Source organism: Aegilops tauschii, chromosome 3 (assembly GCF_002575655.3).
Source record: "Aegilops tauschii subsp. strangulata cultivar AL8/78 chromosome 3, Aet v6.0, whole genome shotgun sequence".
NCBI classification, from domain to species: Eukaryota; Viridiplantae; Streptophyta; class Magnoliopsida; order Poales; family Poaceae; genus Aegilops; species Aegilops tauschii.
This window is the reverse complement of record NC_053037.3, coordinates 410,830,227-410,850,254: the sequence shown is the minus strand read 5'-3', so window position 1 is coordinate 410,850,254 and position 20,028 is coordinate 410,830,227.

Below are 20,028 nucleotides of genomic sequence, written 5' to 3'. Positions count from 1 at the left end.
GTTCTTAAAGGAAAAACAAAAACACAAAGGATACAAATCATGTGAACAAAACAAAAACCGAGGTATACTGATATTTGTTGAAGAAGAAAGATGGGATGCCAACCGGGGCATCCCTTAGATGCTTGAGTATCCTTTGAAATATTTACTTGGGGTGCCTTGGGCATCCCCAAGCTTGAACTCTTGCCTCTCTTTATTCTTCTCATATTGATAGCTCCTCGACCTTCGGACACTTCATCCACACAAAACTTTAACAAAAACTTGTGAGATCCGTTAGTGTAATAAAGCAAATCACTACCTTTAGGTACTGTAATGAACTCATTCTTTATTCATATTGGTGTTAAACCTACTGTATTCCAACTTCTCTATGGTTCATACCCCCCGATACTAGCCATAGATTCATTGAAATAAGCAAACAACACACGCAAAACAGAATCTGTTAAAAAATAGAACAGTCTGTAGTAATCTGGAAGTTTGGTAAACTTCTGTAACTCCTAAAATTATGAAATAAATTTAACAATTTGAAAAAATTGTACAGAAGTAATGTGCAAAAAGTTTCAGGCCCATTTGACTCTCCAGTAAAAAATGTAAATTCATGCACTACAGCCAAAGTTTCTGTTTTTGTTTTGCACATAGTAAACAAGCAATCTAATCATCCTAAAACCAAAGCTTGGCACATTATTTTTATAATACAATGGATATATACAAGGGGATAATTATTTACAGAGAAACTTCCATGAAAAATTCTACCTTGTTTCCGTGAGCATGAACACAAGTGCTCAAGGTCGACCCTCACTTCTTCAATGCATAACTTTCCAATCACTTCTCTTTTTGAAAAACTTTTTAGGCATGGGAGGCAAGTAATAATTTTTTTGTATTTTCATTCTTTTAATTTTTTTGTATGTTTCACCCACAACTAAACATAAACAAAAAGGAAAAACAAAATCTACTTAGTGAAGAAAGCAAACAAGCACACACGAGAATATCAACCCCACGCTATTGCTCCCCGGCAACGGCGCCAGAAAAGAGCTTGATAATCCCCAAGTGCAGGGAATCATCGTAGCAATTTCCAAAGGTGGAAGTGATAAGTATGGAGTGTCGAACCCACAAGGAGCTAAAGGTAAGATCAATATTCTCTCAAGCCCTATCTGCCACTGATACGACTCTACGTGCACCGAACGTTTGCTTCCAACTAGCAACGAGAAATAAAACTACATTGTGGGTATGAAGTGGATAACTTTGTATGATATTGGAGAGCTAAAATATAAAAGTAGGTGCTGTTATCATGAAGTTAGAATATATTACTAAATATTATAAATAGCGAGTGTGGAATAATGGTGGATCGGTGTGCGGAATTGTCCTAGGCAATTGTTAACAAGACCGATAGTCGTCATTGCAATTTCGTATGAGGGAGAGGCATAAGCTAACATACTTTATCTACTTGGATCATATGCACTTATGATTGGAACTCTAGCAAGCATCCACAACTACTAAAGATCATTAAGGTAAAACCCAACCATAGCATTAAGGCATCAAGTCCCCTTTTATCCCATACGCAACAACTCCCTTACTCGGGTTTAAGCTTCTGTCACTCTAGCAACCCACTATAAGCGAATCATGAATGTATTGCAACACCCTACAGCGGGAACCCCTCACGCTTGCGCGACACGGAGGGCACCGTAGGACAACATCAAAGTAAAACATACAACTCATACCAATCTAGATCATCAATCAACCCAAAGACAAAAGATATCTACTCAAAACATCATAGGATGGCAACACATCATTGGATCATAATATGTGGCATAAAGCACCATGTTCAAGTAGGGATTACAGCGGGGTGCGGGAGAGTGGACCGCGTAAAAGATATGAGGATGGTGATGATGATGGTGATGTTGATGAAGACGATCACCGCGGCGATGTTTCCCCTCCCGATGGCACTCCGGCGCCACCAAGAGAGAGGAGGAGAGGTTCTCCCCCTTGTGCTTCCTCCTTCATGGCCTCCCCCTAGATGGGGAAAGGTGCTCTCTCTGATCCTTGGCCTTCATGGCGATGATGGCCTCTCCGGGATACTCCTCCATGGCCACCGGTGATGATGGCCCCCTCCGGTAGGGTGCCAGAGAGGGCTTAGATTGATTTCTCGTGGCTACAGAGGCTTGCGGCGGCGGAACTTCCGATCTAGGTTAATTTTCCAAGGTTTCTATATTTATAGGAATTTTTGGCGTCGGTCTCACATCAAGGAGGTGCCCGAGCTGTCCACGAGGCAGGCCCACGCGCCCAGGGGGTGGGCGCGCCCCCCACCCTCGTGGGCAGCTCGGGACTCTTCTGGCCCAACTACGATGCTCCGTGGTCTTCTTTTGGTCCATAAAAAATCATCAAAAATTGGCACGTCAATTGGACTCCGTTTGGTATTCCTTTTCTGCAAAACTCAAAAACAAGGAGAAAACGGAAACTAGCACTGGGCTCTAGGTTAATAGGTTAGTCCCAAAAATCATATAAAATAGCATATAAATGCATATAAAACATCTAAGATGGATAATATAATAGCATGAATACTTCATAAATTATAGATACGTTGGAGACGTATCACCCTGCTTGAGTTGCTACGCCAACACGACAGGAGCAGCCTACCACTTGGTTTTGCTCCTCGGTGAATCCCGACTATATTGATCTAAAAAGATACGTACTGTACTACCCTCTCCGTCTCGGTTTATAGGGCGCACACGTAGTTCTCGGTCATCCATTTGACTAACTAAATATGAGTTACTATGTCACAAAAAGTATGTCATTCGATTCTTAAGCGGATGTAGTTTCTAAACATATACTGTTCATCACATATATAGCCACTTAAATTCTCAACCTAGAACGACGTGCATGCCCTGTAAACCGATACGGAGGAAGTAGTAAAAATGAGGTGATTTTACCGAGCGATGGGCGGGGGAGCATGGCCTATCATGCCGTCCCACGTGTCATGATGTACCAAGGCGATGCGCGTGTCCCTCTTGAGGCAGAACAACGGCAGAAGCAATACTACGTGGTTTTCTTGAAGAAGATGATGGCGAAGCGAAGTGTGAAATAATGGTTGCTTCGTCCGTTTGGGAAGGTGCGGCATTGTGATTTGACGTTTCATTGCTCATTACTACTACTGGGGCGGTACGACTGGGGTGCGTCCCCCCTGCTGTTCTGCACTGTTAGTTGGTGCATGACACGTCGACCCGGTTGCTATATGTCCCACATGTCGGCGAGGGGAAGTACAGAATTCATGGAAGCGAGCGTCGACGAAGGAGTACAAGACACAGCTTGGTTTTTGCTGCTTCGCGCGATCCATCGATACAAACCCGAACTAAAAAAAGGCGAGGGCGGGTCTTTTCCTGCACGGCAGGCAGGGGAGTTTGGCATAGTCTGTTCGAGGCAACGAGGCAGGAAGGGAAACAAGCAAATAAAGGTTGAGCGACTTAGTTTTGGGAAAATTTGATTTTACGGAGTACGTACCCACTATGGAGGTAGTACACTGCTTACTACTCCCTCCTTTCCGGTTTATAGGGCTCGTCTAAAAAAATTAGTTTTTCCGTTTTATAAGTCTCAATTCTACTAGTAGTAGTAGTACCATCACATGTTGGATTTCGAGGTGCGTTAAATCACCCGATGCAAGCATTGTCAAGAGAAAACTCACCAATGCATGTAGAAGTTTATGGAAATTTAGTGGTCATGCATGCATTCGTTCTAATTAATGCCTCGGTAAACATAACTTCTTGAGAAAAACGAGCGTACATTACTTGTGCAAACTACGAAATTAATTCCACCACTCACCGTCTACCTTGGTTGGAGAGATTTTGAAATTGAGCCATAAAATGGAAAGGAGGGAGTAGTAACATAGCCTAGGGTAGCTTGCTGCACCACGGACTCCAAGGAAATTGTTGTAGGAGTACTACTCCTATATACTACTCCAAGGAAATTGAGCCATAAACTGGAAAGGAGGGAGTACTACTAAAGGACATATATTCCAAACAATATGATAATCTCTCTAACCAAGGTAGGGACGAGGAGTAAACGAAGGGAGTAGTAAAATTTTCTCCTCGTCCTGCGAGCCACCGCGCGCGTGGGCGAGGGAGCGGGCGTAAGGCATAGTACTACTACCTCCGTCCTGGTTTATAGGTCACCTTTGTAGTTCGTGCCAAATTTTTACCAAATATTTAGCTAACAAAATGTTAATGCATGTCAACAAAAATTATATCGTTGGATTCGTATTTCAACATAGTTTTCAATGATATAATTTTTGGTAACATGCATGAACGTTTTGTTAGTTCAATCTATAGTCAAAATTTGACACAATATACAATGGGGACCAATAAACCAATATACAATGAGTAGTACTTCCGCCGTCCGAAAATACTTGTCCAAGGAATGGATGTATCTAGCTGTATTTTAGTTCTAGATACACCCATTTGTATTCATTTCTATGACAAGTATTTTCGGACGGAGGGAGTAGTAAGCAAGCTTCACCTCATCCCGCGAGCAACCGTGCCCGTGGGCGGGGGAGACGGCGTAGTAAGCAAGCTTCTCCTCATTCTGCGAGTTGACGGGACACATCAAAGTAATACGTACAGAGCATCTCGAGTGTATAGAACCTTGCCTCTAAGGTAGGCCCCACATGGTTTGCCTCTTTTTTAACATAACGCGTCAAGTCGCAATTTGTTTGTTCACCCGTGGTAGACGATCCTCCATCAAGTGGACAACCAGTACACGTGTCAAATTACCACGTGGGCTGCCTTTTCGTACATAAATGAGCTCCACCGTGTACTCGTGCGGGTGTGGTTGGGAAAGAGATGGGGGTACGTGCGCCGTGCGTGCACCTCTTCTCTTCGTGCACGTCCCCCACCTACGTGGGTGTGTGTGAGAGAGATACAAACCTAGACATAATGCGTCGTCCATCCCCATGCCTCCGCCCAGTCCGACCACCAGTCACCACCACGCCCCACTCCTCCTCACCTTATCTGTCATCTTTATCGAGACTAGCAATGTGCCCGTGCGTTGCAACGGATCCAAAGTAGAATAGTACTTGTTCACAAACTTGAAAGAAAACACTCTTGTTTTGATATACATATATACCACTAAAAATATATTACGTTTCACTCAAAATATATTTCTTAGGTTGTTTTGATGAGACGAGGGAGGGATGTGGTTGCTTTCAAGATTGGAGCAAAGAAGTGGGCTATTATTGCAAAAATGCCACAACTTACCTCGCAGCCATTAGATGTAAATCTAATGGTCAGAAATGATGGATGGCAGACACACCATCATCACCAACTGAGTCTTTTATAGGAGTAGAGATATCATTTTTCGATGAAATTCTTGAGATACCTTTTTTCCGATAAAATTCTCGAGATACCATTAGTTTTTACACATGGGATTACTCCTGCATGGGTCAATCACAACAGGTGTTTTGTAAAAAAAATGCATCTTGATGTTCCCTGTAATGCACGGGCATCTTGCTAGTCCATGAAAACAACACATGGCAAAATTTCACGGCGAACGAGGGATTTGAATCTGCTGGGAGGGGCTGCTTGGATTTTGCCCGGGGTAGCCAAAATATTGGCGACCCTTTTGTCCACCGGTGCCTTTGCCACCGATGAACGAGGAATGGCTCAGGTGCTCATGCATCCTCCAGCGCGCACGTTGGAGATGAGCTCGCACGAGCTGTGCTTTTTTTGTCCCACCACGCCGCCCGAGCCGGCCACATACCGACCGGCGACCCGCATATTATGCCATCCAACCGTAGCCGCACACATTCTGACAGCAACTCAACCAACTGGACGAAATTCATGCAAACATGGCGATAGTTCTCATAAAAAATGATAGAATTCATATAAAATACCAGATTTTCATACAAACATGACGGATTTTATTACATTCAAATCAACTAAGTGGTGCTAGTTCTGGACAACACAGGTATATAATACCTGGCCTAAATGGTCACCCGCCGATCCATTTGTGTTCCTCATGTCCGGCAGCACGATCACCGGACTGCCGGGAGCCCCGGAGGTATATGCTTCAGCGTGAAGGACGGCTCGCTTCCCCGCTGCCCAACTGATATGGTTGGCTGATGCCCAAGATGATGGTGGAAGGGGGCTTCTCTGCTTCCGTGGAGCCCATGCGGGGTCGACGAAGGTCCTCGCAACAAAAGGATCCGGCAAGACACCTGCTGTGTACGCCGGCGTCGCCTCCGCGGTGGCCTTCATGGGACCCAAGCGGCGGCGGCCTCCTGCGTTCTACTTCTCCTCGATGATGGCGGCGGATGCGGAGGCGCTGGCCACCGACTCGTCGCTCTTCGCGCACCCGGCTTCTGTCTTTGCTTGCATGGTGCGGCCGCTGGCATGGGAGTCTCGGCCATAGAAACGGGAGACGTGGTCGCAGACACGGGAGGCGCGGTACGAGGCGGCGGCGTGGACGGCAGCGACGACGCCCGTGCGCTGCTCCTCGTCGAGCTGGCCTGGAGCAGCGAGTTGCTGAACCGCGCGTCGGCTTGAGGCGGCAACTGGTTCCATCGGGTGAGGGAAGGGAGGTGGATCAGCGAGCTGCATAGCTCGTATCCGGCGGGCTCGGCGGGCCACCCAGCCGGCTTGGATGCGGGATAACTACTCTTCGTAAGCCATTGTAAGAGTGGACAAAATGGTGAAGGAGGAGATAGGGGAGCGGCGGAGGGGTGTGATTCTTGGCCGGCATTTGGCCTCGTTTAAATAGGAGATTAAATAGACGGCGGGCGGGAGGAGCTCGGTCGGCGTTGCGTTTAATGTCGGCCCGGTCATGAACGGACATGTGTCCAGAGTGGGTTTCTCGGCTTCCACACGGGTTTCATGGAGGCGTTTGAATGCGGCAAGGAGGCGTGTTCAGCCAGGCGTGCATCAAGTGGCGCCCTCGACTCTGACGTACGACACCGCGCCGTTCTTCCACTAACGTGTGGGCTCTTTGGGTACATGGCCTGCATGTCAGTGACCCAACGCAGGCAACGCATGGCAGAGGAACTTTTGGTGGACCAGGGCGGTCAGAAGCGGGCATTTCATAAACCGATGATTGTTCATTGAGTGTGACATCATCTATTTCATCTAGATAAGCCTACTATATAATGTAAGAGAATTTTAAATTTTTTATATGTACGTTGATAGCCCATTCGATACTTGTGATTCATAAAGACCGCTGCAAACATCAATGTTCTGCTTATCACAGACAAGATTGATTAAACCTTGCAAAAAAAAGATAAGATTGATTAATACCCGTAACAATCCATGTCCTTAACAAAGGGTGCATGCACGTATAGGTTGAGCGTGTATCTTGCGTCGTGTGCGGTGTCGTCGGTGTGCATGCAGGCGTGCGAGTGTTGCGTGCGTGCATGTGTACGTTTTAGTGTTGCATGCATGTGTGCGTACGTGCATGTGTTCATGAGTGCATGTGTACGTGTCAGTGTTGCACGCCTGCATGCGTGCGTGTGTTCGTTATGTGTACGTGTCAGTGTTGCATGCCTGCATGCGTGTATGTGTTCGTGCGAGTGTTGTGTGCGTGCATGTGTACGTGCGGGGTGAGGCTACACGTCAGTCGACTGACTTTTTCATCTAGTCAGTAGATTTTCCAGCCGTTGGATACGAAATCAAGGGCCTGCAGTATCTTCAACCTCCAACCCCTGAGCCGCCAACCACCGCCGCGACCGGCCCGCGCGGCCACGCCGCCCCGCCCGCCCCGAAACCACTCCCCACCGCCGGTCCGCCGCCGCCCCGGCCATCCCTCTAGCCCCCCCCCCCCCCCGCGCCAAGCTTTTTCTCCGGTGATCCCCACGCCACCGCCCAATCACCGCGCCCCCACCGCCAGCGACTGCCAACCAGAGGTCTCACGACTTCAAATCCCCACCGACCACTAATTTATTACCATTTCTGTCCTTCATATACGCGCTGACGGGTGGGCCCTATGGTAATGTGCGCTGCTGAATGTGGACCGTTTGACTGGTCAATTGATCGTGTCATCAACAAATTACGGAGCTGTATGGTGAGCCAGTGACCGTATGATCACCCTAAAATGTGTTTTATTAACACAATACAGGCTCACACTACCCTTTCTTTCTTTCATATACGCGCTGACAGGTGGGCCCCACGGTTACGCGCCCCGATGGTGCAACACTAGTTGCACCACGTGGAACGTTTGACTGGTCAATTGATTGTGTCATCAACAAAATACGAAGTTGTACGGGTGAGCCAGTGACCGTATAATCACGACATGTATTTTTTTAACACGGTACAGATGCAAGCGCTCATATATACACACAAGCACTCACCGCTATAAGCGCACACACATAGACCCTACGCCTATGAGCACCTTCGAGAGAGGGAGCCAGCATATGATCTTGAGATTTTACGAAGTCACCATAGGTGCCTTGTAGTCGAGTGGAACGTCTTCTCCCACTGAACGCATATCGTCGGAAAATTACTGAAATTAACCCAGGATAAATGCGAGCACCAGGACTTTAACCCTGGTGGGTTCGAGAAACCACTGTCCTCCTAACCATCCAACCACAGGTTGGTTAGCACCACAAAATGTATGTGCTGACCGTGATGAGCTTATTCTGAAGTCCAGTGACCATATCGTGCTTTCGCTTCAAATACAATGACCGTAAGTGTCGTCAACAAAATACGGAGCACGCATCAAATACAATGTCTGTCTGTGTCATCAACAAAATACGGAGACGTATCGTGAGCTAGATACCGTATGATCACCACGAGAATATATACGGTGAACGTAATGAGCATATTCTGAAGTCCACCGACCGTATAGTGCTTTCGCTTGAAATACAGTGACCGTCACACGTGAATGTGTCATGGGCATGCATACTTTTAGAGGGCCGAGAGATAGTTTGTGTGCGTACGTGAAAGTGGTGTAGAAAGAGGGGGTGTCCGGTGGAGACAAGGAGAGATATGCCCTTCGTTTCTCTTTCCCGTGACTAATATTTAGGAGAAAATATAAACATTCACAATGCAGAACAAATATTTTTGGATGCACCATGCAATTAACTTTCATGTATTAGTGGTCGATTGCGTGTGTGGTGTGGTGGGCACATCATTTCTAGTTGGGGTGGGCACATCATTTCTAGTTGTGGTGGGTCAACATGAGGACTCATGGGTCGGTTCCATCCTGCGCCATATAGGTTGGACCGAGACGCATTATACGAAGACCCATGTGGAGGACTCGACGTACAACACGAAGCTACTAGAGTCGTGGAGGACTCTATCCCCACTGGTGATAAGCCGACTATATATGATTTGTAACCCTAGGCCCCGAGTATGTTATAGAAGCCTGGGAGCTAGTTCGTCGATAGTATACACACACGAACAATGCCTGGTATTCACGTGTACTTTGTACACACCCCTATCACTAATATACAGTACAAGGAGTAGGCTTTTTCCTCAACTGCAAGGGTCCGAACTTGGGTAAAACCTTGCCTCGTATTGCCATCCAGCCTAACAGTCAGGGATATCCTACCGAATGATCTGATGGAATCATATCTGCCAACTACTAAGAGAGAGGTGTGTCTGTGGGGGGGGGATGTGTGCGAGAGAGGCCTAGATAATGTGCGTGCGGGAGACACATAGGCACATATATGTGCGTATAGAGGGCTAGTAGAGACCGTGCGTGTGTGTATATGCATGTGAGAGAAATAGTGTTTTCCAACTAAGATTAGTGAAAAGAGTGGTACATAGTAGTCAGAAAGAGAGAGAGATACAGAGAGAGTGTGTGCGTGAGGCACCCCGACACCCCGGGAGAGATTGTGAGCATGTGTGAAAGAGAAATGCCGATGTATATAAAGTGTGTGCACTTATGCGTTAGATAGAGAGATATATAGCACGTTTGTGAGGACGGGCCGAGGCATAGTGCATCTACATGTAAAAGGCGGTTCTACGCATTAAATTAAAATATAAATGGCACTATTATTTTTGGATGAGATCATGAATTTTGCAATTTGCGTATGAACGAAAATTGGTCTATCAGACACCCATACTCTATTGAATTCTAACATGTGCATGTGTTTATTTCATGTTATCGATCCATAGAGTGAGAGCGGTTTGAAATACAGGCAATGCATTGCTTTTGCAATTCATATATAAACATTAATTAGTGCACTCCATGTTGTTAGTGTGAAGCACTTTATACATTTGTCACTTACATGGATACATTCCAAATTGCTAGCTACGAAACAGAATACATGTTGAATTCAACATAAAGGGGGTTTCGAAGATTCGAATTCATAGGAAGTGCATTAATCTATTTGAACCCGAGATAATGACATTTGTAAATCAGATCTAAAAGCGGGCATCAATCTTTGTTGTGCGTTTGAACATGCTATATATTCATACGCATGTCTAACTATTTTTTTGCAACCAAGGAGATTATATCTGGAACCATGCATGAACTGAGGTAAGTTGCATATTTTTTAATATATACTCGTGTACAATGTATATTCAAATGTACCCCATCCATTCGAAAACAATCGTAGTTTTAGGACTTTCAAGAGTAAAGATTTGTGAAGTTTGACAAATCCTGAAAGTTCAATTCAAGAGAACCGAAAACGTTAATGCTTCTGCTCCCAAATATTGAACGAAGCGCCAAATAAGCCTCTGGTCACCCGAAACCGCGCGAGACTAATGTTTGGTGGTAGGAAATTACTGTCCTGACTCTGGCACGTGTAGCCTATCGGCCCGATGTCCAAAGGTCTAAACAGGGGTAGGTTTGTAACTTCACCAACATGCTAGTCTCAACCGCCTCCTAGAAGCGCCTCAGGGGTAGGTTTGTAACTTCACCCATGCGCTCGGCCGAAATCTATCCGGCCCACCATTTGGGACACCTGAGATTACTGTCCTACCCCCAACCCGCAATATGTCCGAAATTTTAGATGGGGGCAAAGTTTGTAACTTTCCCCAAATTTCAAACAAGCACGTCCCAAACCGAAAACATTGTTCACCCTTAGTTCCCCCTCCCTCCGTTTCCCCATTCATACTCCATGGGCACCAAAACGCCCTCTCCACCAGCCGCAAAACCCCAGCCTCCTCCGTCCTCCACCCCATCGCGCCCAATCCACCGCTGCCCTCCTCCATCACGCCGGAGTCGGTACCCCGACGTCGTCGTCCAACGCAACCACATCCGCAACGCCCTCAAGGACTTACCAGCTAAAGCCAAGGCAGAGCTGCCTCCACGACGCCCACGCCGACGTGCGCCGTACCAGAACCACTTTGACCACGCCGTCCTGCGCCTCACCGCTGCCGCTCCACTGTCGCAACCGTCCACCGCACCGGAGATGTTCCCGCTACGCCGTCGTTCGCCGCCTCAGATCTGGTTCCCCGCCGCCGACAGACGGCCACCGCACCACACTCAACAACTTGGCCATGGGTTCGTCCAAGGCTCCACCGTCCTCCACAACTTCTCGTTTCCAGCAAACCACAAGAAGATCGTTGGAAAAATAGAAGGAGGACACAGCACTGCCAGCAGAAAGAGGTACTACTCTTCCCTTATTCGTGCAAATCTTACGTCTTTACTCACACCGTATTCATCCCACGAGAGAAACTAGTTGAGCGCTTCGCACTGCATCTTCTTCGTGATACTAAATGCACAAGGTTTCCTCCCATTTACTATTTCACCTTTGCTAGAGGTCAGTAGCCCACCTGCATTTCAATTCAGGGCCAGTCGAATCGCAATTAAAAGAAGCAGCACCCGCTTAGGCGCGCGGAGCACCTAGTCCGCCTGTTCGCCGGGGAAGCGGCGCATCGGTGTCTATCATAGGGGTGTGGGGCGCAGGAGCTGCTTGCGCCCGATCTGGAGGTCGGCGGGGCTTCAAGGGATGGCCGGGGTGGTTCCAAGCATGACGGTGCGGTAAGGTCGAGGGGAGGGCGAAGGCAGGGGACTGGGCCGGTGGTCGCTGGCGTTTTGAGGAAGATCATAACACTGACTGGCTGGAGGTAGATGAAGGCGATCTGCCTGTTCTTTGTACATCAGACGGTGCAGAAAAAATGGATTGACCTATTTGTTTTTAGTCGACTGTTATTTTCATAGGACCACACCTTGTGGTGTGCTTGAGGAGCATCTGCATTTCCCAGCCATCCCTGTGCTCATATTTCAAAATCCTAGAATCTAGTAATTTCATGTGCCATGCATGTTGTAGAGCTATCATATGTCTCCCGTCATTTATTTCTCACCGACCTGCTATCTGCTACCTTTACACTGTATTACTTGTGCACACACTTCACCCATACTCACACTATTGTTTTTTATGCATGGGTATTTCAGACTCTGACGCGGTGTTGATGAATACAAAAAAGAAAAGACAGAAGTCGCTCCAGTGTAATTCGAAGATAAGCACTAAGCGTCTCAGCGCTCTAAAGGGTGCAGTGCCAGCAGATGGAGACAGTAAACGTAGCTCTGTAGTTGATGATCTCAATTGCCACACACAACCATCCCAGGTGCTTGCTTTAACTTCGCGCTGTCAAATGTGGTTGCATGTTGCATATGGTGTCTAGCTTGTATTGCTTCCAATTTGGTTAAATTGCGTCAGCTTACTTTACACATTATACCTTCAATAATGACATGCCTTCATGTTTTTGATACATACTACATATGTCTATTAACCATGTTCGTACATCAAACTAATGCTCTTTTGTATCCCTCATCAATCACTTATGACGAGACAGTCACCCGAGTGGGTTACTGTGAGACGCGCTACTCGTTTAAAGAGTGCAGTGTCATCCTCCCCACATGATTCTCAAGAAACAGCAAGGCTAAATGAAGATAGTCAACGTAGCTCTCTAGTTGATGACCGCAATTCCCCCACACCATCATCGCAGGTGCTTGCTCTTACTTGGCAGTGTGATACGTGGTTGCATGTTGCATATGGTGTCTACCTTGTAATGCTTCTAATTAGGGTAAATTGCATCTGCTTAGTTAACACATTATACCTGTGAATATGACATGCGTTCCCGTTTTTGGTACATATTACGTCTTTGTATTAACCATGTTCTTATCAAACTACTTTTCTTGTGTATCCCTCATCAATCACTTCTGACGAGACACCTTCAAGTTGACAATGTCATATTGGTTGCATCTTGCATATCATTTCAAACATGTATTGCCTCTAAGTTGTTGAAGTGCCACTTATAATGAGACACATCTAACTTGGTAGAGTGATTTTGGTTGGATCTTTCATATGGTGTCTAGATTGCATTGCTTCCAATTTGTTGAAATGCCTTCTGCTTAGCGTTTTTTGTACATATTCCATCCTCCTACAATGTGGTTGCCATACATAAAAGTTGTGTTCGTCAGTATCATGCATCAACGAATTTGGAAGTGCGAATTTCATTCCTTTTTCTTGTGTGTTTACTTGACAAGGCAAAATCTAAAAGGACGAAGGCACGGAATGATGGTGGTCCTCTGGAGCAACCGAAATAGATGATCTCTGCAGATTCTCCTGCTACTCCTACTGCAGTGCAAGTTCCAAATCTCATCTCCCCTACTCCACAACCCCAGGTGCTTGCTCTAACATGGCAGTGTGATATCTGGTTGCATGTTGCATATGGTGCCTAGCTTGTATTGCTCCTAATTTGCTAAATTGCATCTCCTTAGCTTACACATTATACATGTGAATATGACACGCCTTCCTGTTTTTGGTACATACTACATCTGCCTATCACACCATGTTCTTACATCAAACTACTGTTCTTGTGTATCCTGCATCTATCGCTTATGATGAGAAAGTCACGCCCGTGGGTTAGTATGAGACACGCTACTCTTATAAAGAGTGCAGTTTCATCCTCTCCACATGATTCTCAAGAAATAGCAAGCCTAATTGAAGATATTGAACGTAGCTCTGTACTTGAAGACCGCACTTCCCCTACACCACCATCGCAGGTGCTTGCTCTAACTTCGCAGTGTGATATGTGGTTGCATGTTGCATATGATGTCTAGCTTGTAATGCTTCTAATTAAGGTAAATTTCATCTGCTTAGTTTACACATTATACCTGTGAATATGACATGCCTTCCTATTTTTGGTACACACTACATCTATGTGTTAACCATGTTCTTACATGAAACTACCTCTCTTCTGTATCCTGCATCAATCACTTACGATGAGACACCTTTATTCGTTGCATATTGCATATTATTTCTAGCCTGTTGCGATGTATTGCTTCTAATTTGGTCAAATACATTTGTTAGGCCACCCTTTTAATTTGGCAGAGTGATATTGGTTTCATCTTTCATATGGTTTCTAGCTTGCATTGCTTCTAACTAGTTCAAACACCTTGTGCTTAGTTTACACTTTATACATCATACATGTCAATATGTCATGTCGTCCTATTTTTCATACATATTCCATCCTCCCATCAAGCGGCCGTCTTACATGAAAGTAGTGCTCGCCAGTATCATGCATCAATGAGTTCTGAAGAGCAAATTTTATTCCTTTTTCTTATGGGTTTGACTTGACAAGGAAAAATCAAAAAAGAGGAAGAAAAAGAGTAAGAAAGGCGATGATGGTGGTCCTCTGCAACAATGTAAACGGAGCATCTGTACGGATTCTCCTTGTATTGCGAGTGCATTACAAGTTCCAAGTCTCCGCTCCCCTACTCCACCATCCAAGGTGCTTGCTCTAATTTGGCAGTGTGATATCTGGTAGCATGTTGCATATGGTGTCTAGCTTGTATTGCTCCTAATTAGTGTAAACTGCATCTGCTTAGCTTACACATGATACGTGTGAATATGACACGCTTTCCTGTTTTTGGTACATACTATATCTGTCTATCACACCATGTTCTTACATGAAACTACTCTTCTTGTGTATCCTGCGTCAGTCACATATGATGGGACACCTTTAAGTTGGCAGTGTGATATTGGTTTGCGTCTTGAATATGATTTCTAGCATGTAGTGCTTCTAGTTTGATGAACGCCACCTATGACGAGACACTTTTAACTTGGCAGAGTGATATTGATTGCACCTTCCATATGGTGTCTAGCTTGCAGTGCTTCTAATTTGTTGAAGTGCCTCTGCTTAGTTACCACATCATAGGTGTGAATATGTCAAGCCGTCCAGTTTTTCGTACATATTCCATCCTCGTATCATGACTTTGCCTTTCATCAGAGTAGTGTTCGTCAGTATCATGCATGAATGAGTTCTGAAGAGCGAATTTTATTCATTTTTCTTGTCGGTTTAACCTCACAATGCAAAATCAATAAAGCGGAAGGAAATTGGTAAGGCATTGGATGATGGTGGTCCTTCCGAGCAACTTAAACGGAGGGTCTCTACAGATTCTACTCCGCCATCCTCCCAACAAGATTTGCAAGACAATGCAAGGCTAGACAGTCAACGTAGTTGTGTAGATGATGAGCACATCTCCCCTACTCCACCATCACAGGTGCTTTTTCTAACTTGGCACTATCATATGTGGTTGCATGTTGCGTATGATGTCTAGCTTGTATTGCTTCTAACTTTTTTGAATTGCATCTGCTTACTTTACACATAATGCATGTGAATATGACACGTGTTCCTGTTTCTAGAACATACTATATCTGATCACACCATGTTCTTACATCAGACTACTGTTCTTGCATATCCCGCATCAGCCACTTATGATAAGGCACCTTTAAGTCGCCACTATGATATAGGTTGTGTCTTGCATATGATTTCTAGCATGTACTGCTTCTAATTTGTTGAAACGCCAGACAGTTTGAACTTGGCAGAGTGATATTGGTTGCACCTTTCATATGGTGTCTAGCTTGCAGTGCTTCTAATTTGTTGAAATGCCTTCTGCTTAGTTACCACATCATAGGTGTGAATATGTCATGTCGTCCTATTTTTCGTACATATTCCATCCTCGTATCATGTGTTTGCCTTTCATCCGAGTAGTGTTCGTCAGTACCATGCATGAATGAGTTCTGAAGAGCGAATTTTATTCCTTTTTCTTATCGGTTTGACTTCACAATGCAAAATCAATACAGCTGAAGGAAATTAGTCCAGCAGTGGATGATGGTGGTCCTTCAGAGCAACTCGAACAGAGGGTCTCTACAGATTCTACTCCGCCATCCTACCAACAAGATTCGCATGACAACACAAGGCTGGACAGTCAACGTAGCTGTGTAGATGATGAGCACATCTCCCCTACTCCACCATTGCTTGCTCTAACTTGGCACTATTATATGTGGTTGCATGTTGCGTATGATGTCTAGCTTGTACTGCTTCTAACTTTGTTGAATTGCATCTGCTTACTTTACACATAATGCCTGTGGATATGACACCTGTCCCTGTTGATAGAACATACGTGTAGATGATGAGCACATCTCCCCTACTCCACCATCACAGGTGCTTGCTCTAACTTGGAACTGTCATATGTGGTTGCGTGTTCCATATGATGTCTAGTTTGTATTGCTTCCGATTTTGTTGAATTGCATCTGCGTAGCTTACAACTTATACCTGCAACGATCACTTACCCATAAGACACATTTAACTTGGGAGTGTGATGTAGGTTGCATCTTGCACTATCTTCTAGCTTGTACTGCTTATAATTTCTTGAAATGGCACTTACGACGAGACACTGTTTACCTGATAGAGTGATATTGGTTGCATGTTCATATGGTGCCTAGCTTTCATTTCTTCTAATTTTGTTGAAATGCCTTCTGCTTACTGTTTTTCATACATATTCCTCCTCCTATCGTACGTCTGAATATGCAATGTTGTCTTCTTTTGTATATATTCCATCCTCCTATCCTGCGCTTGCCTTACATCAAAGTAGTGTTCGTCTGTATCATGCATCAACCAGTTATGCAGAGCTAATTTTATTCATCTTCTTTTGGTTTTGACTTCATAAGGCAATATCAGAAAATAGGAAGGAAAAGAGTAAGTTAGGGGATGTTGGTGGTCCTCCGGACCGAGGCAAACAGAGACTCTCTAGATTTGCCACTGCTACTGCTAATGAAGTTGAAGTCCCAAGTCTACATGATGAGTTCATCTCCCGTACTCCACCATCGCAGGTGCTTGCTCTAAGTTGACAGTGTGATAATTGGTTTCATGTTGCATATGTTGTCTAGCCTGTATTTCTTCTATTTTGCTTAAATTGCACCTGCTGAGTTTATACGTTATACATGTGCATATGACATGCTTTTTTGTGTCTAGAATACACTGCATCTATCAATCATACCATGTTCTTACATCAAAGTACTGCTGTTGTGTATCCCGCATCAGTCACTCATGATTGGACGCTTTTAACATGGTAGTTTGATAGTGGTTGCATCTTGCATTGATTTCTATGTTGTACTGCTTCTAATTTTTCGAAATGCCACTTATGACAAGACACTTATAACTAGGCAGAGTGATATTGGTTGCATCTTTCATATGGTTTCTAGCTTGCATTACTTCTATTTTCTTGAAAATCCTTCTGCTTAGTTTACACATCGTAGCTATTAATATGTCACGCCGTCCTGTTTTTTTACATATTCCATCCTCATACGGTTGTCTTACATCAAAGTATTGCTTGTCTGTATCATGCATCAATGAGTTCTGAAGAGCGATTTTATTCTTTTATGTTGTGGGTATGCCTTGACATGGCAAAGTCAAAAAAGAGCAAGGAAAAGAATATAGTAGGGAATGGTGTTACTCGTCGGGTGAAACGGAAAAGGATCTGCCCTCGAGATTCTGCTGGTACTTATAGTGCAGTAGAAGGTCCAAGTCCACCGGCTAAATCTACAAACACAGTATCACCTGCTCCACCAGCTGCAGCATCCGCTTCAACTGTACCAGCATCTCAACGAGTTACTCGTTCGTTTGCTCCAGAACTGGCCAGTTCCCAAGCTGCATTCACACCTTACACTACTTCCGAAGCACTGCTGACACAATAGGACTTGGCAAGATCAGATGAACCTCATGAGCATCAACACCAAGACAGTACCTGACCGAGTCAAGTTGCAGTTGCATGCTCCTTTATATGTACTCTCACAGTTTGATGTGCACTAACACTTTCCATATTCGTTGTTGAACTAGCACCACGGTGCAAGCGGAAACAGACATCAGGGATAATGCTTGACAGATTAACAAAATCTAAAGGAGGAAGAATGGAGATCCATTTTGAGGCAGTTTAAAAAGGCCACGTGATGAGAGTCATCCAAGTTAGTATCAGAGGCAGCCATTGCCGTTAGGTGTCATGCACGTATCCTCCCAACGTGGATCCAGTACAGGAATGAGAAAGACAATACCCAGTTTAACACCTTCCTTGACTATTTATCTGTAAGTAATGTTATTCATCGCAATTTGTAATATTGTCTTGCTCTGTGCCATACTTTCTAGCTTCCTCCTAATAAGACTCACATTCTTTTTTCAACAGATGAGGTTCAAGTTGGATCCGAAAGATGATGCAACTAAACAAGCACGCACTCATGTTTTTCAGTCTGCTCTGCGATAGTATCGGTACCACCTTAGAAAATCTCACTTTGAAGGCAAGGCTAACAATGAAATCGCCCAAACATCTCCAGTGGAATATATTACAGATGAAGACTGGACAGCCCTTGTTAAACACTGGTCTGATCCAAAGTATCAGGTAGGGTATATGTATTTGATCAGACCACATATTGAACTTGTATTTATGTATGTGCCTTACAAGTGTATCCTCTTCTAGGCTAACTGTTTGAAGAACAAGACCAACCGTTCTAAAGTGAAATTCCAACAGACAACAGGATCTCGTAGCTATATTGCACACCGCGAGGCTCTTGTAAATAGCTGCTACTTCCTTCTTTTTTCTGTGCCATATTATCGTATCTATATTGACTTGTTCCAAATACAGAGGAAAACCCGTGCGGACCAAAAAGAACCTGAACCGAATGTAGTGCAAATCTTCAAGGATTGCCACACCAGCAAGATGAAGGGCACGAGCACACCAGTTCAGGCCGCTGTTGTAAGTCCTTACTCCTCCTGCCTTTGAACTGATTGGTACTGTGATGTGTTCATTTAACTGCTTGGTTTGTAGCCAATGTCAGTTACTCTGTTCACTTTTATACACAGTTGTCTTAATGTATCATTTCACCTTACATGGTTTAAAAGAGATGAAGGATATTCTTTTGGTCTTGATTTGTAATCTAGTTGTGATGTTCACGTGCGCACACTATGATAGAATAGCCTGTTTGTTTTATATCTGTTTGCCCATGATATGAATGATGTCATACTATGTTTATCCTACTTTAAACCATGTCTCTTTATCCTTAGATGTCAACGAATGTGAGGAAATAGACAATACAGTAGGCATGCTACATGGGCATATGTTCCGAAAGTGATTTTATTATGTAGTTGGCACTACAATACATGCTAATGTATTACAGTAGTTCACCAAAATAAGTTATGTATAAACGTGAAACCTACTTTATTTGTTTTTGTCTCATTAGTAACTTATCCGGTACACTAATCTACAAGTTCAAACTTTCAGCAAGCTATGGAACAAATGATTGAACAGCCACAACCACCTGAAGGTGACGAGGCTACCACAGGCAGAATGTCACCTCTTGCTGCAATGCGTCAGTATCTCTCCACTAACAGTGCAAAAAGCACCTTCTTGGGTAATTCTGGGTTGGTTGTCAAGGTAACCTCGTCCAAATTGCCTACTGAACTAAATCTTTCGGCTAGACAGAGTGATATATCTGTGCTCCAAACACAAGTCCAACCCCTAATGGACGTTGTGTCGGAAACAAAAATAGTGGTTGACAAATGTCGTGAAGATATGAATGGTTTTGAAACCAGACTATCAGACATTTGCTTTGTTGTTCAAGAGCAATGGCGGAAAAAGGGGAAGATCATGTTGCTCCATCAGATTCTACAGCCTGAAACATAAGCACTCAGGTCAAATGATCTGTGCTTCTATACATCTGATGGTGCTTTTATCTGCAAGGATTGTAAACTTTATGCCAACAGGCCTTTTGTTGTATGGTTGGATTTTTGTTGTTGTGATACAACATTTATGATGCTGCCAAAGGCTGTA